This window comes from Crocuta crocuta, unplaced genomic scaffold (assembly GCF_008692635.1).
Source record: "Crocuta crocuta isolate KB4526 unplaced genomic scaffold, BGI_CrCroc_1.0 scaffold299, whole genome shotgun sequence".
Taxonomy (NCBI): Eukaryota; Metazoa; Chordata; class Mammalia; order Carnivora; family Hyaenidae; genus Crocuta; species Crocuta crocuta.
This window is the reverse complement of record NW_027532747.1, coordinates 6,438,807-6,462,232: the sequence shown is the minus strand read 5'-3', so window position 1 is coordinate 6,462,232 and position 23,426 is coordinate 6,438,807. Positions and strand designations below refer to the sequence as shown.

Here is a 23,426-nt window from a genome sequence, read left to right as displayed (position 1 = left end):
TATTCCTCCTCTTGGGTTTTCATGGAGCTCTTTTTTTGTATGTGTGCAATAAACTCTTTTTTAAAGGGTTTTATTAACACAAATACAACATGCACATAAGCTGCCTGTCTATTCATTTGCTTTGCTGCGCAGCCTGGCATCAGGATTGTTGACTCTGACAGCCAACTGGGCTGCTCTATCCGCAATGGCTTTGCGGTCCTTGGAGGAGGCACTGTGAGAAGTCTCTGCACGGTAAGATTTGTTGCACATCAGTAGCACTTCAAGCTCCTTGATGTTGTGGACTAGAAACTTCTGGAAGCCACTGGGTGGCATGTGCTTTGTTTTCCTGTAGCTCCTGTAACCAATGATGTTGGGCATCAAGATCTGGCCCTTGAACTTCTGCACACCCTATTGTCAGTGCTTCTGGGTTTCTGCCAGTTGCACTTAATTTTGACATATCAGTCTCACTGGTGCCACATGAACTTCTTGATCCTCTTTTTAATGACCTTGAGCCTCACCAGAGGTCTGAGGGTGGCCGTGATGCCAAGTAAGAGATGGCTACCACTTCTGCAGGCAATGCCAAGGAGGAGAGTATAAACTCTTATTTTCATTCAAGAAAATAGTCTTTTAAAAAAAATGTTTTATTTTTGAAAGAGAGAGAGCATGCATGTGCAAGAATGGGGGAGGGGCAGAGAGAGTAGGGCAGAGGATCCAAAGCAGGCTTTGCACTGACAATAGAGAGCCTGATGCAGGTCTCAAACTCACAAACCATGAGATCATGACCTGAGCCGAAGTCGGGTGCTTAACCAACAGAGCCACCCAGGCTCCCCAAGAAAATAGTCTTATGAGAGACAGATTCAGTTTTGAGAGTCTGCAGTTTCTATACTGCAGGACCCTCCTTTAGAAAAATAACACAGAATTACAAAGGCAAAATCAGGGGCTACAGTGAACCCTTATTTATAATGAAAAAACATCCCAACAAATTACTGGATTTTAAAAATTTGAGCAAACTTCCTACTTCTGGCCAGATGGAGTAACTGATATCAGACCAGCCTTCTTGCCATAAACAACTAAAAACTAGACAAAATATATAAGCCTGTTGTCTTCAACATCATCAAGCAACAAGCGACGCTCGGCTGATCCCTAAGAGAAGGGAAATACAGAGGATGGGCCCCTACCCACTATTACCTCTCGTAAACATAGATGCAAAAATCTTTCTAAAATTATCAAATCACATACAGCAGGATATGAAAAAAATAACATACTATGACAAAGTAAAGGTTTTTTTCAGAAACGCAAGGTTGGTTTAACATTTAAAAATCAATCAATGTAGTTCATTAATGGAATAAAGGAGGAAAAACATGATCATCTCAATAGATGCAGAAAATGCAGTTGGCAAAATTCAACACACGTTCATAATTTTTTTTAGAAAAAGTATTGGAAAATTAGGAATACAAGCAAACTTTCTTAATGTGTTAATGATGTGTATAATAAAAAACTATAAAATTATAAATAATGGTCAAAAACTGAATGTTTCTTCCTAAAATTAGGAGAAAGTGCCAGTGCAAAAAAATCTGAAGCAATTAAGACTAAATTTAAAGCTAAGGTCAACATCTGCTCATTGAAATTATGGAGTTATGCTAAGAGACATCTAACTAAATGGAGATATTCCACATACATGGATTCAAAAACTAACATTGGTAAGATTTCAGTTTTCCCTAGATTTGACATACTCATTCTCACAATCCTTATCAAAGTTCAGCAGCCTTTTTTGGTGGTAATGGACAAACTGATTCTAAAATGTATATGGAAATTCAAAGGACATATAAAAGCCAAAATAATTTTTAAAAAGAAGAACAATTCTTAGGATTTAAACTAGTTAACTTCAAGACTGCTCAAAATGGCAGTTAACAAGATGTTGTGGTTTTGGTATAGAGTGAGACAAAGGGATCAACAGAAGAGACTAGAAAATCAGAAATAAACTCATACTTAATAGGCCAACCGATTATTTAGAGAGAGAGAGCATGAGCAGGGGAGAAGCAGAGAGAGAGGGAGAGAGAATCTCAAGCACAGAGCCTGACATCGACTGGAACCCACAAATCACAAGATCATGACCTTAGTCAAAACCAAGAATTGGATGACTAATCAACTGAGCCACCCATGTGCCCTCAGGTGAACTGATTTTTGACAAAAGTACCAAAGCAGTTTCATGGGGAAATTAAAATCTTTTCATCAAGTACTTCTCTATCAATTGAAAATCCACATTGGCTGTTGATGAGAATGTAAACTGGTGCAGCCACTCTGGAAAACAGTATGAAAATTCCTCAAAAAATTAAAAATAGAACTACCTGATGACCCAGCAATTGCACTATTGGGTATATAGCCAATGGATACAAAAATGCTGATTCAGAGGGGCACATACACCCCAATGTTTATAGCAACACTATCAACAATAGCCAAATTGTGGGAAGAGCCCAAATGTCCATCAACTGATGAATGGATAAAGATGTGGTATGTATGTAGATGTATATACATCTAGATATATACACAATGGAATACTATTTGGCGATAAAAGAATGAAATCATGTCATTTGCAACAACCTGGATGGAATTAGAATGTATCATATGTAGAATTTAAGAAACAACAGATGAACGTAGGGGAAGGGAAGGAAAAATATGATAAAAAAAGAGAGGGAGACAAACTATAAGAGAATCTTTACAGAGAACAAACTGAGGATTGCTGGGGGGGGGGTGGATGGGCTTAATGGGTGATGGGTATTAAGGAGGGCACTTGTTGGGATGAGCACTCGGTGTCATATGTAAGTGATGAATCACTGGGTTCTCCTCCTGAAACCAATACTACACATATGTTAACTAACTTGAATTTAAATTTAAAAAAATAAATAAAATCCATATCAGAAAAAATTGAAATTTGACTCCCTAGCTCATACAAATAATACAAAATTCATTTGGAATGAGTCAAAGGCCAATGTAAAGACTAAATCTATAAAGTTTCTATAAGAAAGCATGGGGACTATCTACTCAACCTTAGAATAAGCAAAGATTTCCCAGAGAGGACACAGAATGCACTTATTAGAAAACAGTAAATTGATAAATTATACTTCATAAAATTTAAAACTTTTATTTATGAAAAAACATTATTAGAAAATGATAGTCAAGACACAGAGTAAAAGAAAATATTCAAGATACATTTATGTGGCAAAGGACTTGCAGTCAGAACATATGAAGACCTTAAACAACTCAATAATAAAAAAAGACAACCCATTTTTAAAAAATAAGCAAAAGGCTTGAACAAACATCTCACAAAGGAAGACCTACAAATCACCAGTCATCATAGGAAAACTTCATTAATCATCAGGGAAATAAGAACTTAAAATAACAACTGTTGACCCATATTTTGGACAAAGCTTTTGCATCTTGTTTGTGTCCTCTGAGCCTCCAAAATGTTCACCAGGTCGACATGTCACCCACAGTGCAAAGGTGGATTTTTATCATGTGTGCTTGAAACCATCCAACTATGGGGCGCCTGGGTGGCTCAGTCAGTTGAACATCTGATTTTTGGTTTGGGCTCAGGTCATGATCTTGCAGTTTGTGGGTTCAAGCCCCACATCAGGCTCTGCACTGACAGCTTGGTTTGCCTGGGTTTCTCTCTCTCCTCTCTTTCTGTCCTTCCCCTGCTTGTGCTCTCTCTTTCTCTCAAAATAAATAAATAAACTTTAAAAAAGAAAGAAAGAAGAAAGAAGCCATCCCATTATGAGACTCTGAAAGCTTGAAAGGGTCAGAAATTTTGCAGATACGCTCCTTTCTTGTATATTTCAAACCTTATTTCTACTCCGTTAGCCATATACTTCCGGTGCTGGTGCCACAGATCATGTTCACATCAGGAATCCATCTGTGGCCTTGCACTTTGGGTCATAACGCCAGTTACATCAGTTAAATGAGTGGCAATTTTCCTCTCCTTACATCCTTACATTTTACTTTCCTTACTCATCAGTTAAATGAGTGGCAAGCTTTCCTCAAAGCTCTTCCTGCACTGGGCGAGCTATCTATGGAATCTAACTATATATGGAAATAACTGTGAATGGCATACATTTATTTCACAAAACTAAAAATAAATCTGTCCCTAACTCAACATCCTTGTAGCCAGATACCAAAAATGTTCACAGCCACTCCAGTGTCACCTCTTGCAGAGACGAGTGTGACAGATGAGAAGTCAGATTGGCAAGAGACAGCAGTGTTAACCCATTGTGGTTAAAATACTTTACTTTTATAAAGTACATATGACCCTGTGGAAACATTGTTAGCACCTTGCCAAGGGCCTGTATGAAGCCCGTTCTGGTCTGAGAGGTCCTGAAATGTTGGCTTTGTTAGTTTCTGGTGAATCTGCTCCTGGATCTCATAGCAGATGCCTACAGTGTTGGATGCAAACACAGACTTGTTCTCAACAGGACTCTTCTCCTACTTGATGTGGTTCTAGAAGGACCTACCATCTTCTTCCTGACCTCACCTCTCTGCACTCCCTCTTCCTCTTGATTGGCTCCTGGGTGAGCCAGTCAGAGCAACCTCCCACATGCCCAGCATTAAATGGCCCAAGGATAGTCACTTGACCCAAGCAGGGGCAATTAGAACTAAAGACTGGGAAGCGTATCAGTCCCTTCAATGCAAAGCTGTGAGATGACAGCAAACATCATTGTCGTCATCATCATCATCACCAAAATTTACTAACCACTCCATAGTATTTGCAATACTATTTGTAGTTTATGCGGTGAGCTCCAATATTATCCCCATTATACAGGTGGGAACACTGAGGCTTGAAGAGGTTAACAGACGTGCTAATGGAACAGAGCTAGTAAGTAGAAACGCTGCAACTTGAGCCTGGGGAAAATTGACATGAGGGTTCCCATGGTTACCCTCTACTCTACATTGCCCATTTGATTTCTGCTGTGGGAGGAAGCTGATCTGAGAGAGTGGGGCCCATATGCAATAAGACACAAAGATGAGTAGGAAGTCTTCAGTCTCAGATGCATCATTCCCTTCCTGGGCTGTGGTTGGGAACTTAGAAAAAAATTTATGTTACCATAACTAGCAATCAAATCTCTTCCCATGATCTGTCAGGGTCTATATGCAGTAGGACAGGAGGAGGAAAAGATATGAGCCTATCCTCAGATCCTGATAACCCAAGCATTACCTTCCCTCCCAACCATGTTACACTTGACACATCTGATTACAAAATGCTGATTTCCATTTTGCTGGCATCCTGTGGACTTTCCTCAGCATCTGAACCCTTCACTGCCCAACCTGCATGGACCCATGAATTGACAATCATACATCCCTAGGGGACCTTCAGCAGCCTCTAGTCCAGCCCTTCTATTTTACAGGTGGGGAGACAAGCTCAGGCAGGGGAAATGACTAGCCCAGAGTCGCATTCTGTGTAGGTGGCATGACCAGATGTCGTAGCTCCCCAGTGACACCAGGTGGAAGGGCCAGGCTTGGTGTGGTTCCTACCGTGCGGGCTGCTTTGGGCTATAGGCTGGCTACATCTGAAGAGGACAGCTGGTGGAAAGAAGACACAACCCATTTTTCTGATGTCACTTGGAAATGTGGCACTCCTTCCTGCCAAGTAATGTGAAATATTTATCTTCTTAGTTAACAGCTGGCCACTAGGTTTTATGCCCTGGAATCCGTGTCTCAGTGAATAAATATTGGCTTTCTAAGTCTGGCATGCACACTGTCAGTTATATAAAGAACCAGATTTGTTCCAAAACCAGATTTGTGCAAACTCCTCTAAATGTCCATCCATGGGCTATAACTCCCAAGTTTTTTGGCACAATCAACCTCACAGGGCTATGTTGCTTGTCAAGCTACAATGAAGATAGAACTGGGTGTAGAAAATATGGCATGGAGGACTGGACAAAGCCGGGTGACCTCAATTCAAGGGGCAGGCAAATGGAGCTGTGACTGATTAGGAGATTGTAGAGGACAGTGAGACCAAGGTCTTGGAGTTCAACTCTTTGGTTCAGATCCTGTATTTACTACTTACTAACCAGAAAACCTTGGCAAATTACTGAACCTCTTTGTGCTTTAATGATCTTGCTTGTGAAGAGGGAGTATTAACAATAGAGCCTGCTATATAGGCATATTGTGAGAACCACATGAGTTTTCCTATGTGTCAATAACCAAGAACAGTGATTCACTGCTATGATCAAGGACCTGCCATGGCAGGTGCAACTCACAGCCTCCTTGAATCTTGATCACACTTCATGAAGTGTTTCTGAAGTCATATTGATGAGAAAACAAGATCTCAGGGATGAGGTGCCCTTGCCCCTAATCCCATGGGCAGACCTTCCAAATCTGCATCATTCACTACTATCCTTTCTAAGGTATCTCAGCTCTGAGATCACGCTATCTTACAGTTGGCTTCCATTTCCAACTTTCCTCTATACACAAAAATTATATAATGGGATGTCTAATAGCTTTGACTGAGGCACCAAGGTGCAACCGATTTTAGATGTCAAAGTGGGTGCTGGAGATAGTTCCTTGGTCACACTGGGGAATGAAAGGGTCAAGCATGGAGTTTGGGAGATAGTGTTCAGGGAGTATGTCTTTGGAAAGGACAAGGGGCAGTGAATCCCGCTTGTCTGGAGAATGGGCAGTGTCTCCCCCTTCACTTCACTTCTAAAGACAGGCTTCAAGGAGGTGACTCAGATAGTAAGCAAGGGCTCTAGCAAGTTGTAAGTGGGTCACACAAAGGGCTGATATCTCAGGGACAGGGGTTTAACTGACTGACCATTAGCACACACCAACAGAGTATGGCTACGTTAGGACTGGCTGCACTTAGACTTTGTCAAAACATAGGAAACACAGAACATGGGAACATAGGAAACGCCAGGGGAGCCCATTTCCAATCCTGCCCAAGAAGACCACTTGGAGGGGCAGTGGACTTCTAAGAAGGGAGCCCTGTGCAGGACACCGCTAAAAAATAGAGGCTGGGGACAGCTGAAGGAAGGTGCTCTGGTCCAGAGAATGAGAGATAAGCGGGCCTTCGTTCTGGAATGGGATGGAGTCTCTGAAGAATTCATAGAAGTGCCTCCTGCGAGGAAGAACCAGCTTTAGGTATCTTTCAGGCTCAGCAAGCATGAACCAGTTCTTTCGAAGGTCTGGGCCAGTTAAGAGAAACAAAACAGAATGGGGCAGTAGCTCAGGGCTAGCAAGAGTGAAGAGCTATTACTCCTGCTAAAACTGAAAGCACACAGGAGGGAGGAGTCTCCAGACCCCGGATGGAGTAGCTGCAGTGGGGGGATGTTGACAGGAGCTGTGGGGACTCGGCCAACCCAGGCAGTACGGCCGGGAGGGAGCTGGTGGGGAGGGGAGAGGCATCTCCTCTTGACTCCTCTCCCGCTCCCTGGCCTCCTGCTGGAACTTCCCATCGGGTGGACCAATTGGAAACCAGAGGCAGAAGACAAGGACACCTGTTGATGGTCCATGCAGGTCAGTGAGGGAGGTGGCTGGAGGACGGATCTAAGGGGCCAGTGGAAGATTCCAGCACACACAGCATCACCCTTGGCCTGGAGCTCCTTGGGCCCATCATTCTACCACCTCTGACCATAGCAGGTTTTGAAGGTCCTTGACTGAAACAGAAGCACCAGAAAAGCAGAGACTTTATTTTTTTTTTATTTAAAAAAGAATCTTTTTTTACAAATAGTTTATTGTCAAGTTGGTTTCCATATAACACCCAGTGCTCATCCCCACAAGTGCCCTCCTCCATGCCCATCGCTTCCCTTCNCTGATGAGGAGGGATGCTGAGCATCGTTTCATGTGTCTGTTGGCCATGTGGATGGGATGTCCTCTTTGGAGAGGTGTCTGTTCATGTCTTCTGCCCACTTCTTCACTGGGTTGTTTGTTTTTCGGGTGCGAAGTTTGGTGAGTTCCTTATAGATTCTGGATATCAACCCTTTATCTGATGAAAAGCAGAGACTTTAAATGTCTGGTGTATACTGTGTCCCCAGCATCAGGAACAGTGTTTAGCATATAGTAACCATTGATTGATTGAGGGAGTGAGTGACAGATTGAATATTCTCCCTCATATATGGAAAATACCTCCCAAGCTGAGGGGATATGGAATCTACTGCAAATAATATCCATTAATAAAGAACATGCTTTGTCATTTCAGGAGAGAGGAGGGCCATTATGGTGCTTCTGGGGGATAAAATATTCAACAAGCACTTGCCAATCACAAGAGGACAGAAGTTTGGCTAAAAGGAGCCAGAACAGGGATGGATGTCCCATCAGAGCTTATAGGAAGCTCTTTACATAGAGTATCACCTTCTTTTGGTAACTATTGTCTCTTCAATTCAACAAATACTTGCACAGCCCCATTTGGCCCTGCCAAGCACTGGAGATAGAGTAATGAACAAGGTAGTGCAGAATCTGGGTCCTCTGGGAAGCAGGTGCCAAAGTCAAGTTAGGAATTTAAAAGGCTTATTGGGGTGGAATGTCATGAAAGGTAGAGGAGAGGAAGCAGGAATGGGCAGGGAGAGCCTTGGACCCAGTACAGATCTGAACATCAGCAGTGGGCTCCCGCGCAGGCTGCCCACTGGGGGAGCTCCTGGGTGGGTAGGAAAGGCAAGACCCGAGTACCCTTGCCGAGTTCCGTCACAGGCTGTGTCTCAGATCAAAAGCTGAGGTGGAGCCTAAAGGCACTGGAGCAGGAGGCTGTCAGTTTCCTGCACCCCTCCCCAACCCCCCACCTCCCTGCAGTGGAATGAGAGCTCTGTCCTACAGAGTGATGCAAATGGCACCCCTCCATGGCTTTCCCAAACAGACCTGGCACCACCCTCATGTTCTGGTTTGTACTCCACTTCACAGAGCTGGCCATGGGGTCCTTGGAAGAGCAAGGGCCATGCCTTTTCCTCCTTTGCGGTCTTCCATGCTAATTCTACAGTACCTAGATAGCCTTGAATCAGTGACTCACAAACTCCTTCTTTCATTCATTCACTCACTCACTCAATGCACGTTTCCTGGACACACACCCTGTGATGGATATAGGTTGGGCTTTGGGATTGGATACAAAGACCACACAGATTTAACTCTGCCCTCAAGGTGAGGGCATTCAGCCAGGAATGACAGAAAGGATGTATTAAAATAACCGTAAGAAGGGATGTCTGGGTGGCTCAGTCGGCTAAGCCTCTGACTTCTGCTCAGGTCATGATCTCACAGTTCGTGGGTTTGAGCCCCGCATCTGTGCTGGCAGCTAGCTCAGAGCTTGGAGCCTGCTTCTGATTCTGTGTCTCCCTCTCTCTCTGACCCTTCCCTGCTCACGCTGTGTCTCTCTCTCAGAAATAAATAAAACATTAAAAAACAAAATAAAAATAAAATAATAGTAAGAAGTAAAGAGAGAAGCAATGATGATGATTGATGGTGCTGCTGCTGTGGTGGTGATTGTCTAAATCACTTCAAACTGCTGTAACTGAGCGCTTAACTAAGAGAAATTTATTTTTCACAGTTCTGGAGGTTGGGAAATCCAAGACCAGGCGTTGGCAGATTTGATGTCTGGTAAGAGCCCGCATCCTATTTTTAAGACTGCGTCCTCTGGGGGATGAAGAAAGCCAGGGATGTCCCAGGGGCCTTTATTTATAAGGCACTAATCCTAACACCAAGACTCCACCCTCATGACCTAATTACCTTCCAAAAGCACCACATCCAGATACTGTCATATTGGGGGTCAGGTGACAATAGACATTTTCTGGGGGACAAAGGAATTCAGATGATAGTGGTGGTGGTGACGCTGGCGGTGGCGTGTGAGTCACAGGGAGCGACACAGAACCACTTGATAGGGCCAGAAGAGGGCAAGGTGACTTCTGTTTCTAACTCTTAGATAGTGGTTTCTTGAAGACCAAGTTGCTCTGAGAATCCCGTGAAGAGCAGAACAGGGAGACACAATTCTCCAGAGCACTGGGTGAGCGAGAAATTAGTGCGAAGCAAGGGAAATAGGAGCCAGGGGTCAGCAAGAGTGGAATGCCATCTTAGGGGGCCTGGGCTCAGCTCAGCTGGGATCATGGAGCCATGGATGGATTTTAAGCACAGAATAGTGGCTTGGTTTGAGTTGTGCTCTGGGAACATAATTCTTGCTGGAATTGTGGAGATGGGTTGAGGTGGTAGGAATCAGGCCCAGGGAGGTAATGCAGTCTGGGACTTGGTTGAGGTCAAAGGCACTGGGGACGTAGACCAGGTACAGAGCAATGAGAATGAAACACACTGAGGGAAGAGTGAGAGACATGTAATAGCCTGTTGACCGGCTCTCCGGTAATTCTTAGACAGCCCTCCGCACACTGTCCGAGTGTGTAGCAACAGTAGCGTGCAGAGTCCTGCACTTGATGTTCCTGACTTCAGGTAAAACAGCCTGAAGAGGGAAAGAGGAAACCTTATTCGTTGTTGAATATGTGCCCAGTATATTGGCATATATAACACCATTTAAACCTTGCAGTAGCCCAGAGGGCTAGGAATGGTCAGCCTGATGTTACAGACCAGGAAACAGGGCACAAAGAGAGCGAGTCAGTTACCAAGTGAGCGACAAGGCTGGAACTTGAACCAGAATTGTCTGATACCAAAGGCTTTGGGGCTTCAGGCACTTTGGCTTCATGTTGCTAAAAGGTTCCACTAGTTGAAATGAAGACTAGGGCCAGACTGAGCCCCTGGGACTGGAATCATATGCACGTTCCAGGAAAGAGCCCAGTTGCTCAGTGCACATATCTCTTGCATTACTTTTTGCCTTTTTTAGACACTTGGAATTCTGGCAGGTGCCCCACTACCCCCCGTGGCCCCCGCAGAACAAACACAGCAGTGTTCAGTGGGATTTCTTTTTTTTTTTTTATGTTTTATTTATTTCTAGGAGAGAGAGAGAGAGACAGCGTGAGCAGGGGAGGGTCAGAGAGAGAGGGAGTCACAGACTCTGAAACAGGCTCCAGGCTCTGAGCTGGCAGTCAGCACAGAGCCCGACGCGGGGCTCGAACCCACGAACCGCGAGATCGTGACCTAAGCGAAAGTCGGATGCTTAACTGACTAAGCCACCCAGGCGCCCCTTAAGTTTTTCTTTTAAGTAAGCTATATACCCAATGTGGGGCTTGAGCTCACCACTCCAAGATCAAGAGTCCCACGCTCTACCATCAGGTGCCCCGATGATCTTACAATTCTGTACATTATATTATGCTCCCCACGATAAATCTAGTGACCACTGTCCCCATACAATGTTATTCCAATGTTATTGACTATGTTTGCTATGCTGTATATATTTTTTTTATCTCCGTGACTTATTTATTTTATAACCGGAAGTCTGTACCTCTTAATCCTCTTCACCTATTTGCTCCATCCCCTCACCTCTGGCCATCACCAGTTTGTTCTTTGTTTTTAATGTCAAAATTTTCTCAAAGCTTGGGCTTTTAAGTTCCAGGCTTTCCAGAGTCCATGTTCGATGGTCTGAGTGAGCTACCTTCAGATGCCATCCTTGTTCATAAATGTGCCACCATCTTGACAGTCAGCCTCAACTTCTAAAACATTTATGAAACATGCAATAGGCCCTTATCCACCCTCTCAAATACTTAACAGCCAAAGGTGAAGCAGACCTACGAAGGGTGGGCTATAGCCCTGGGCTCAGACTGGCTCCATTCTGCACCAAGACACTCTTGAAATCAGCTATTTTGTTAGAAATCAAACATTCATGTGAATGGCGAAAAATTTATTATTGAGGCTGAGTCCCTGAGAAACTCAGTAGAAATCCCTAAGAGGAGCTTTTGGTGTCCCAGTGACTATAGACCCAACTCTTTCTACCAAGTTCAGAGTGAGAGGCATTGGGTCGAAGCATGGGCCCCAGCGCCAGGCTGCCCGGAGCTGCCCACTAGCTCCCTCACGGACCAGCAGTGCTGAATACCTCCCATTTGCTTCTCTAAACCACCCTCTATCCTTCCCCATTCTGCTCTGTGTTCCAAGAGGCTGAGCTCCATGGACAACAGGTGCCCTTGACCTCCGGCTTCCAGTTGGGGTCAGCCAATAGGGAGCCCCAGTGGAGAATGGAGGAATTGAGGAGGGGCAGGTTCAGGAATCGACTCCTTCAGCTCCTCCCTGATGGATCACTATGGGGTCATGGGAAGGCCACATCTTCTCTAGGGCAGCTTCTCTAGAAGCCCTCTCCAGGCCATGGTACCCACTCTCTCCTCTTGCTTCTTCAGATGGTGGTTACTACTCCTTGAGATGTACGGCACCATCCCTCGTTATTGCCTTAAACTCTGCTCTTAGATTTGTGTTTGGTTTAATCTTATAAAATTACCATTTTGAAGATCAAAAATGGTCAAATACTGGCAATCTCATATGTGTCAACCTAATAAATTGTTTGTATTAAACCTGCCTCAATATACCAAGGTGTATGTGCTATTTCCTACCATAACCCTGGCTGAAACAGAAGATATATGACCTTTTGCTAATTACTTAACCTTTGCGTGCCTCAGTTTCCTCATCTGTCAGATGAAGACAACTCTAGTACTAGTACCTACTTCAGAGAGTTGTTCTAAGAATCAAATAAGCTAATGTACATCAGGGAGTAAAACAGTACTTGGCAAGTAATATCTCTGTTCAGTAGATGTTGAGGAAGGCAATACCCATTCTACGGATATTAATTGCATGAGACAGAAGAGTCAGAAGAATGGACTCATGACTATCTGAGCAGGAAGGGGATAGGATCTTTGTAATCTTCAGTGGAGAAGCATGGAAATAAGTTAGGTTTATGTGGTTGCCATCACTGGAAACTACATTCATTGATTAGCTTCTTTAGCTAATCAATTGAAAATCTATTGAGGGTCTGCAATATGGCTGCCAGGCGCCATGGGAATACAACAGGGAGCACATCAGGGACCCTTATCCTTCCCCAAGACATCTCCTGAGAGGGACCCAGACAAGGAAGCCAAAAACTACATTGCAGGGTACTTAGAAATGAAATAAGTAGGGAGTTCAGGGACAACATAGAACCCTAGGGAGCCTGGCGCCCGATTTAGGAAGTCAGAGCATTGCTTCCGACAGAAGGAACCATCTGATCCCTGACCCAAAGGAAGAGTACGAGACATCCAAGCCAAAGATCCAGGCAGTGAAGGAACAGCATTCCCACAGACAGAACACGATGTCAGAAACCCCAAAAATGAGAAACCATGGTGTCTATATAGGGGAGTAAAGAAAAAAAAGTTCAGTGAGGCTGGAGCGTGTCCTTGGTGCCTAGGTCAGTCCCTGGTACACAGCAGGGACTTAACAATTAATGCAGAAACACGGGGTACAGCCAAGTCTCTAATACATTGATACATGGAGGAGAATATTCTCCAGTATACTACTTTCTCTGCCAGCTTACTGAGCGCTGGTGTTCATCTCTGTGAAGACAGCTCACTGTGCCCCTTGAAAACCCCCTTCTCGGGGTGCCTGGGTGGCTCAGTTGGTTAAGTGTCCAACTTCGGCTCAGGTCAGATCTCATGGTTCGTGGGTTCGAGCTCCGCATCAGGCTCTGTGCTGACAGCTCAGAGCCTGGAGCCTGCTTCCGACTCTGTGTCTCCCTCTCTCTCTGCCCCTCTCCCCGCTCGTGCTCTGTCTCTCTCTGTCTCAAAAATAAATAAACTATATATAAAAAAAAAAGAAAACCGCCTTCTCCCTGTTCACTCACTCTTTATCAGAATGTCAGAAACAAAGAGTCAAGATCTCTGCAACTCAGAGAGCAGGGGAAGGAGGTGGCAAGTGGCCGGGAGCCAAGCTGTTGGGAAAGTGCCTTTGAAGGCAATTCAATGTATGTCAACATCTCAAAACAAAGGAAGATTTTTCTTTTCTCATCCCAGCTACCTCTTGCTACAAAACATAGGCCCTCCCTGGTCGGTTTGCTTCAATCGTACTCCGTTGTGTTTCACTTCCCTCCAACACACTGCTGCTGTCGATGCCCGAATCAATCCATTGAGGAGTTGGAACAAAATATAAATTCCTGTGCGTGAGTATTGAATGTGATGTATATCACACACACGAATGCTGCTGCACTAGTAAATGTATGTGATGCGCAAATCAGTTGTACATGTGTCAGACACAAAGAAAGGGGACCCAACACTTGGGGACTCCGAGTAAGGGGCTCTGGACCCAGGCAGTCTGAGTTCTGTTCCCACGGCTGCCGTGTACTTGACCAAGTTGTTGAATCTCTCTGCGCATTTGTTCATCCATAAAACAGCAATAATAAATGTCACCACACACAGGGGTGCTATGAGAGTTAGATGATTGTAGAAATGTGAAACACGTAGGGTGGAATTTGAAACATAATAAGTGGTCTGTATTTGTTCCTTTTACTATTATATAGTCCATGCATGGGCTGCAGGGGGTGACAAGTAGTTTAGGTTTTTGGGGTTATTCCTTTCCCTGAAATACCGTTTCTAACCCCTTCTTGGATGCTAGGCATCCTCTCCTCCAGGAAGCCTTCCTTTCCTGCCCCTGCCCTGCCCAGTGGACATGCACAGCCCCACACCCACCCCGTAGTGGGCTTGCCCGTGTCTGGATTACCAGCACCTTCTCCTAACTGACAGCTGACCTTGGGACAGTCAGGGCCTTTCCAGGATGCATAGTGAAGGTTCCTGGCACTGGATGCTTTCAGTACGTGAGCATTAAAAGGAACTGAATTTATCTGAATTAGAAACAAAACTGCTTTCAAATCCAAAGCAATTTACGAGCACAGCCCATGTGCCTAGGGAGGGAACTTTTGCCAGCCACACAGAAAGAAAATGAGCAAGATGTACCCCACCCCCCACCTCCATTCCCTCCGGAAGAGGCAATGGAGATTCTTCTCTCTAAAGAGAAATTAATTCTACCCAGAAATAAATCCCCAATGAGCCTCCCAAGGAGGCCATTAGCGAATCACAGTTATCCGCTGGCAGGAGTCTCTTCCTGTGCAAGTCCCACTGAGTCACCGCCGAATTCGCTTCTGCTAGCAGCTGGCCCGAGCCTGAGGGATGGCCAACAATTACAGGAGAGTAAATATTTCAGCACCATGGAGTGAGGTTCTCAGCGACCAACAGGAAGCTGTTTCTCTTTCCTTTAAACCGTTTATTAAAACCCAAGGTTAACTCCAGCAAGGCAATACATTTTTCTGCTTCCTCCTCCAATTAGCTAGCCCCTTCAGAGCTGAGGGATTTTTGTTTGTTTGTTTGTTTTTGCTTTAGCAAGGCCTGTGCATGAACTGCAGGTAGAGCGCTTTCCCCCTCGGGGGGCCTCGGGCCTTCCAGACTTGCAATCAGATTCAGATCCCATCTCTCCCAGGAACCAGCTCTGCGACCTTAAGGCAAATCACTGTGCAGCCTCCTGGGCTCCAAGTCCAAGAATATGGGGGTAGAAACACCTACCAGCATGTTGCAGAGAGGGTTCGTGATTTAAAGAATATGGCAGGGGTGCCTGGGTGGCTTAGTCGGTTAAGCGTCCGACTTTCGCTTAGGTCATGGTCTCGCGGTTCGTGGGTTCGAGCCCCGCGTCAGGCTCTCTGTGCTGACTGCCAGCTCAGNAAGGCGGAGGCCAGCTCCAGGGCTGGCACACTGAAGGCAACCAGCAAACCTGATATCTACCCAAGAGCCACTCCCCTCTTCTCTGTTAACAAAGCTCCCATTTGTTAAATGGATAAAAGAAGCTATAGCCTTCCCAGCCTGGGATGGGGTATTCCTATCCCCTTTCCACGACTGGTTTAAGAAAGACTCAGACGCAACACATTGGTCAATGAGACAGGAAGGGGAGACGTGCTGGGGGGAGGGCCTCCTGGCAAACATATCTTCACTTCCAAAAGGGATACTTTAGGGAGTGACATCGGCAAGAAGGGCGATCACCAATTTCCCGCCTCCGCAACAACAATTTGGCAGCCTCTGTGGGAGCTCTGCGGGGGTCCAGGGAGGAGACTGCGCAACCCTGGTGGAGCCCAAGACCAGGAAGGGCTATGCTGCAAAGACAGACTCACTGACGGTGGTCCTGGCTATAGACCCGCTGCGGCTCAATTGGTCTTGGTCTTGCCGCCACCATCCACCAAAGGGCCCTGTGGTAGTGACGCCTGCCTGTGCCCCATGTAATAGTCCTGCTGAACTCAGTCCTGGCTGTGGGCCTTGAAGCAGCCCATGACCTGGCTCTAGCCCCTCTTAGTCACCAGGCCTGCCCACCTGGTGACAAGACAGGAGACACACCCATCCATGCCCCTAAGATAGGCACAGATCCATGGTCTGACACAGATCCTGAAACGACTGTATAATCTGGCTCTAACCCTTCTTCACTGTGGGTGAGGAACACTCCTGCCTGCTGAGGGACCCGCTGGGAGATGTGACCTTCTATGCCCCCCAGACACAGACCTGCAGGCCATCATCCCAGCTTGGGCCCTGAATCGGCCCTGTGACTCGGCTCCAACTCTTCTTGGCCATCATCCAGGACCATTCTGCCTGCCTAGGGACCTTCTCAGTGACCTACCAGGAGCCCTCCCAGGGTCCCAGGGGGAGCCATACCCATGTGTGTACCTAGAACAGGTCCGCAGTCTATAGACCCTGAAATAGACCGTGTCCCAGTGCAAACCCTACTTATCAATGTCCCGAAGCCTGGCCATTCCATTCACTGAGGGATCAGACAGAATACATGTTCACTTAAGCCGCTGGTGACAGGCCTACCAACCACAGACCCCACTGCAGACCCAGTCGCAGCTGTGTGAGCCGGGTCCACCTCCAGTCAACTGCAATCCCAGAGACAAGGCCATCAGCCTGAGGACCTGACACGAGACGTCTTTACCTCATGAAACCAGTCTATAAATATTGGAAGCGATGTTTACTCCTTCAAGTGCAGACACCAGTGCCAGGCTACGCGGAACATGATGAATCAAAAAAACAAAGACATGACAGAAGGAAACTCACAAAACGCCAGGAACCAACCCCCAAGAAATGGAGGTCCACAAATTGCCTGACAATTCAAAATAATCATCTTCAAGAAGCTCAATGACATGCAAGAGAACACAGATACACAACTAAATGAGATCAGGAACAAGGCTTGAACAAAATGAGTTGAATAAAGAAAGAGAAACCCTAGAGAAGAACCCAACAGCATCCCTGGAACTGAAGACCATGGAGACAGACACAGACTCAGCAGAGGGCTTCCACAGCAGACCTGAACATGCAGGAGAAAGAAACTGCTATGGTTTTGTCAAATTAACATTGGGTACATGGAGCTCAGGGTGCCAGATGATGATTCGTGGTTCCACAAAAGGCCTCAGGAGAAATTGAAATAGAGAATTTATTACACTCAGGTCCTGGAGGAAGCACACGACCTTCCTTCCGAGACCACACAGGACATCGAGTTAGAGTGCAGGCAGACAGAGAGTAATGGGGCCCCGGGCCATGCCTTCTAGGGTCTGTGGGTGAAGAACTTTGGGGTTCCCAGGCTAAGTCTGGACTGGTCAAGTCAAACGAAAAAGAGCAGGATTTTGGTAAACTCCAGGGAGGTCTTATCTAAGGGATGCACGGAGGGAAGTAGGGGGAGACAGTTTAGCACAAGTGCTGCTGGGAAGTCATATCAGGTACTTCCATTTACTTGTGACTCTGCAACTGTTATCAAGGACATGTGCTTGCATGAGGGGCTGGTGTCGCTTTAAGGTCCCTGCAGGCTGCCCAGCCAAGCAAAATGGATGTCAAGACAGCAATACCATGGGGTGGCTTGGCTAAACTCAGGAGCAAAAAGAAGAAAGAATGAAAAAAGAGTGAAAGCATGCAGGCAGGATCTATGCGACATCAGCAATGAACTAACCTAGCACACATGAGGAGAAAAGGGAGGGACAGAAAGCTTACTTAAGCAAATAATGGCTGAAAATGTCTCAACTCCTGGGAGGGATAGGGACATCCAGATATGTGACGTTCAAAGGACCCCATGTAAGATCAACCCAAAGAAGATTACCATAGACACATTCTGATCAAATTGTCAAAAGGTAAAAAAGATACCTCAGAAGGAAATATATAAATTAATCAGTAGGTGTTTTGCATTGTCAGAGGTTGGTGTCTAATTGTGATGTCTGGAAGTGCTGCAGCCATTTTGTGACTGTGAGCTGAGGAGCTTGAAAACAAAAGTGACCACACAGAGGTACAGAGTAGAGGTTGGGAGGCCATGATGCTATCATTGAGCCTCTCAATTAAGCAGTGCTGACTCTACCCTTTTTCTGGCCATTCTAATTTCAGATTACTGCCGAAACAGATTACTACTGAACGGGATTACTGTCCTTATTGTTTAGGCAACTTTTAATGGCATCATCTATTGAGTTGTGTCCCTCACATGCAGTTGAAATGATGCTAATAAGAAAACCCACCCAGAATAAAAGTGGTAGATTTCATCATGGAAACTTTATCACTCTACTCACTAGCCAGCAGCCAGCCAAGCATTAATGAGCACCTACTGTGCATATATAACTTGCGATCTCAAAGTCTGCAATTGTCATATAAAGTTAAGGAAAAAAATACCAAGACATTTTTTCTCTTGAGTCATCTTAAATCCAAAATGTAAATCATAGCCATGGTGGTGATGATGATATCTGTGCTGATTAGCATTTTTTAAAAATTATGTTTATTTATTTTTGAGAGAGAGAGAGACAGAGCATGATCAGGGGAGGGGTAGAAAGAGAGGGAGACAGAATCTGAAGCAGGCTCCAGGCTCTGAGCTGTTAGCACAGAGCCTGACGTGAGGCTCGAACCCCAGAACTGTGAGATCATGACCTGAGCTGAAGCTGGATGCTTAACCGACTGAAACACCCAGGTGCCCTTGATTAGGATTTTTAGTGGCAGACAGTAGGGCCCAATCTAGCTAGTGTAGATGGAAGCAGAATTTATGATAGTTGTTAGGAGCTCACACAATCTCCAGGAGAGCCAGAGACAGGGCCTGGAGGTAACAAGTCCAGGAACAGCATCCAAATCACCCTGTGCACTGTTCCCAGCGCTCTCAGAACTCACAGCCTCTGGGTACAGGCCCCCCAGATGCTGCTCACAGGACAGAGCTGCTAATGTCCTTGGGCCCGGCTGGCTCTGAGATCTTGAAGCTCCCCCATCCTCACCGGGAAAGGAGTCCATGTGGGCTCTGTTTCCGATGCTTCTTTTTTTTCAAATCAAAGCCTTGCATGGAGGCTTCTGATGGTCTGACGGTGGCCCGCATTCTCAGCCTCAAGAAAGCCTAGGAATTGATGTCTTGTCTCCACTCGGGAAAGGGGGACTCAAAATGTGGCAGTTTCTGCAAATACAGATAAAGTGTCCCTAAGTGAGAAGCGACATGACAGAAGTCCATTATACCATCTGTTCAGAGCTTTGGTTTCTTTAGAAAACTCTTTTTGGACAAGCTAACAGTTGGGGAGGCTTACGTGACAACTTTGGGGATAATAATGGTTGGGTTCCTTGACTGGAAATCGAAAGACCTGGGTTCGTGTCTTCGCTTCAACACCAGTCTGCTGGGATAAGTAACTTCCCAGACTGTTAATGAGGATCTGGTGAGCACCTTCCACCCCGAGACTTCTGCATCTGGAGCCTCAGACCCTCATGCTTCCTTGTTGAGGGCTCAGAGTCAAGGAGGCTGGGTTTTAGTCTTGGGTTGGCTGCTAACTGGCTTGGTGACCTTGAGAATGTCATAGAGCCCTTTGTGGCCTCAGTGTCCATGCTCTGTGATGGTGAGTCAGACCAGCTGGTGTCTAGATGTCTTTCCTGTCCTATCCCATGCCCCTAAAAGCGTGTTGTCACATCCAACAACTCTTTAAGATAATTGTAGTTTCTGTCCATTTTGCAGGAATCACCAAAAAAGCAACTTCCCCAAGGAAATCTGATGTCCAAGCATTAGTAAACTTGCTTCAAATATCTCCCGAGTTAAAAGTGACCAAGGAGTGTTTTGCAAACAGAGCACCACGTCAACACCTTCTAATAATACAACAATCTCTCCCCAAAGACGGGCCACCAAGCCCAGCTGCCCAGCTGACTCATCCACATTGGGAAGACAGACGGCTTGGCCTTGAACGCCAGCCTCTGCCAGCCCCTGTGGTCCCTGCTGGCCTACGTGCAACACTCCACTCCACTTTCCTCCAACAAGCCCACAGACTGCTGTGTACACCAGCTCCCTGCAAAGGAGTGACTTCCTTATCTCTCACCCCTGAAAACTCACGCACTGTAAACACAGCGGTCTGGATCCCTGGAGACCCGGTCCAGCAGCCTGTCATGCGTATACCACACTCACACCTCTGCTCACTCCTGCAGGCGAGGCCCCAGTCTTCCTAGAGTGTGGGAGTTACCACTGACATGCCTCTTTGTGGACAAGCCGCTGGGTCTCTTCCCAAACTAGCTCTCTGTCTCCATCCTGAAAACCGGAGCCAAAACTACCCGCCACAAAGAATTAGCAAGTGATTGCGTGCAAAAATCGTAGCCAGTGACGGGCACTTAGGAACTCAGTATAAGCTCCCTTTCTTCCTTCAACGCCCACTTATTACCTGGATCCCCCCGATCTTTTTTCCAGGGGGCTCCCAAATGAGTCCCCATCCCTCCCTTCAGACCTGCCTCCCGGAGCCTTTGGGGGTCCTTCTCACACCAGCGTTCCCAGAATCGTGCTTTACCCTCACACCTGTCTTCTGTTCTGACTGCCTCCCCCTCTCCCCGCTCCAAGAAGCCTCACCCTGCCTGAAACCATAGCAGCGACCTGCTTAAATGAACTAAAAGGACGGTCCAGTCTGATAACTAGTTATGGCAGTGTGAACGACATACAGAACCAATCACAACAACTTGTGTTAGAAAACCTGAACCGGAGAGAGATGGCGCCGCAGGTGCTGTAACCAGGCTTCTTGGGCTAATCGTTCCCGTTGTTCAGCCCCATCCCCGGTTGGGAGCTCCCAGAGAGCTGGTGCTGTGTCCCTTGTGCTCTTGTTATACCTGTGACTGAAGCTGGGCTCCCTGTGGGTGAGGGTCTGGGTGCACCGGACGTGGGAGGCGGCGCTCTACTGTGTGCCGGGAGTCACACTGCCACCCGGAGAGCCCAGAGGCCACTGGCCTGCCCTAACTTGTGTGACATCATGGGGAATCACCCCTCCTCTTAGCTTCCCTCCCTGCTCCTCTGAAATGAGTGTGTTTGGTAAAATGGCTGATGGGTGTTGAGCGCGAGCTTTGGGTCAGATGCCCCAGCAGATGCTCCGGCGGGTTCTACACACATTAGCACATTCAGTCGTTGCTACAGCCCTATGGAAGGGTTCATGACCATCCCCACTGAGTGGAGAGGAAACTGAGGTGTGGTCCCAGGTCACATAACTGCTAAGTGGTAGGGAGGGGCAGGATTTGACCTTCAGAGCCTGTGCACTGCCCACCCTGCTGATCCCGCCCCTCCGCACCACGAGGTGACCTCACGAACTCTGGGAGAAGAGGACGCTCCCGGCGCTCCAGTCCAGGAAGCAAAAGTCTTCACGTGTCACGGGTCCAGGGACACCCCCAAAAGAGAGGAGAGGAGTCGCTGTGGCTTGCCTTCACCTTTGCCGGGTTATGCCATGGTGACGTGGCAGAAGGTATAAGTCACAGGCTCTGTAGCCAGATGGACCCGAGTGCCGACCCTACTCTGTTGCTGTGCTGTGCGAGGGTGCGGGCACTCACTGTCTCTGCAGCTCAGTCTCCCCACCTGTAAAGTGGGCCTGATCCTCTACCTCGATGGCAACCATGGTGAGGCCTGAATGAATCACGCGCGTGAAGGGCCAAGCGAGAAGCCCGCCACACAGAGCTGTTGGGGAACCGCTATGATTGTGGAAAATGACTATTGCCTTCCGATCGTAAAATAAGTTCAGCTGCTCTTCTTAAAAGCCACTGAGTTTCCACACAGGCTCAAAGGTGAGTTCTGTCCCCACCCTAACTCTCCCTGGTTTGTCCCCCCTTCCCCATTACCTCTCCTCCTCTATCTCTCTTGCAGAAATAAAGCTGGTCATTTAAAACAAGAAGGGGGAAACAAGCTGCTTGGCATCCTGTCTTCCTTTCCCACCAGCTGCTGTTACCATGGTAACCCACAGGCATCTGCATGTTTGTGTCTCAGCTGTGCCTCCCTGGCCCTCTGGGTGTGTGGCCACTCTTTCCCCTGCCCTGGGAGGCTCCAGAAAGTCACACCCGGGGCTCCCTGTTTGTCCCTAAATGCCCCAGCCAGCACCCCATCCTTGCTGCTTTCTCTGTGCCTTACACTCAAGAGGCAGGAAGGGCTGTTCCAAACATCTGCCCCCTAACTGGTGACAGCCTTCATTCATCCATCCACAGATGTGTACAGCTGGCCTGCTGAGTGGGGGCACGGTGCCAAATAGAAATCTGCCGGCTCCGAAATGGACGAAGAGGACCCTTCCCTTCTACCAGTGGGGAAACTGAGGCCCAGAAAGAGGAGGAGACTGCCAGGTCCGATCGACGGCAGCCATGCCTGTCTCAGAACCTGGTGTTCTGAACCCAGGTGAGTACCGCGCTTTCATTCCCATTGGCCTTTGCCGTCAGCCAGCCACACGCAGGCCCACGCTTTCCATCTGCAAGGGCAATGGCACCTTGGAGCCATCGGTGACGGGCAGAGCCGGCCAGTCTTCGCAAGGCTCCACCTCCAGCTGCAGCTGGCAGGGTTAGTTAGTGCCCTGACCTCCTTGGGAATGTCCTCCTGGCACGGCCAAGGCAGGCCTTCCCCGCCGTGGCCTGTCCACCGCAGCAGACTTCCAGGTGTGCGTGGAACCTCTCCTGCACACCTGGCTCTATACCATGGGCACAGCTGGAGCAGTTGTGGCCACAGCCAGCTCTGCTCCACTTACCTGTCAGCTCCATCTGTGAACTGACGTCACCCGAGCTGTACGCGATTCCCCCCGACGGGCTCTGCTCATGAAAATGCACACGCCATCCTTCTTTCTGGCACCATAGAGAACTGTGCCCGGCAGTACAGATGCAGCCCGCTCTGGAAAGGGAGGGCATCCACGGAGTCTAAAAATGAATGTGCAGTGAAACATCAGCACCGGCTCCCCATTAGGTGACTGGTTTCAGGGGCAGATGGCTACTCAAGGGCTCTGATCACTTTATAAGGAATCCTTAAAAGCGAGCATCCCTTGCTGAGTGCTCCCCCTTCAAGGAAGGGTGGGCAAATAGTAAGTGAAGGCCTCCAAGGGTCAGGGAGCCAGTGCGGGAATCCACGTCATTGTCATCATGCTCACGACGCAGTGAGCACTCCCTGTGTGCCAGGTGCCTGACCAGGCTTCCCGCTCCTAGCTTTCCGTCACACATGCTTCCAGCCGAGGCACCTGTTCTGCCTTCTCTGCTGCCCCGCTCCTTGGGGGCACCCGCTTCCAATTCCCTCCGCTGCTCCATTACACATTCATGTCCACAGGGACATGCTTGGTTTCGGGCACCGTCTAT

At 47.3% G+C, this 23,426-nt stretch overlaps 1 pseudogene; it reads right to left on the bottom strand.

The window, feature by feature from the left end:
• Window positions 1-108: 108 nt before the first annotated feature.
• On the bottom strand, window positions 109-21,724 carry LOC144245453 (large ribosomal subunit protein eL32 pseudogene; annotated as a pseudogene).
• Window positions 21,725-23,426: the final 1,702 nt, after the last annotated feature.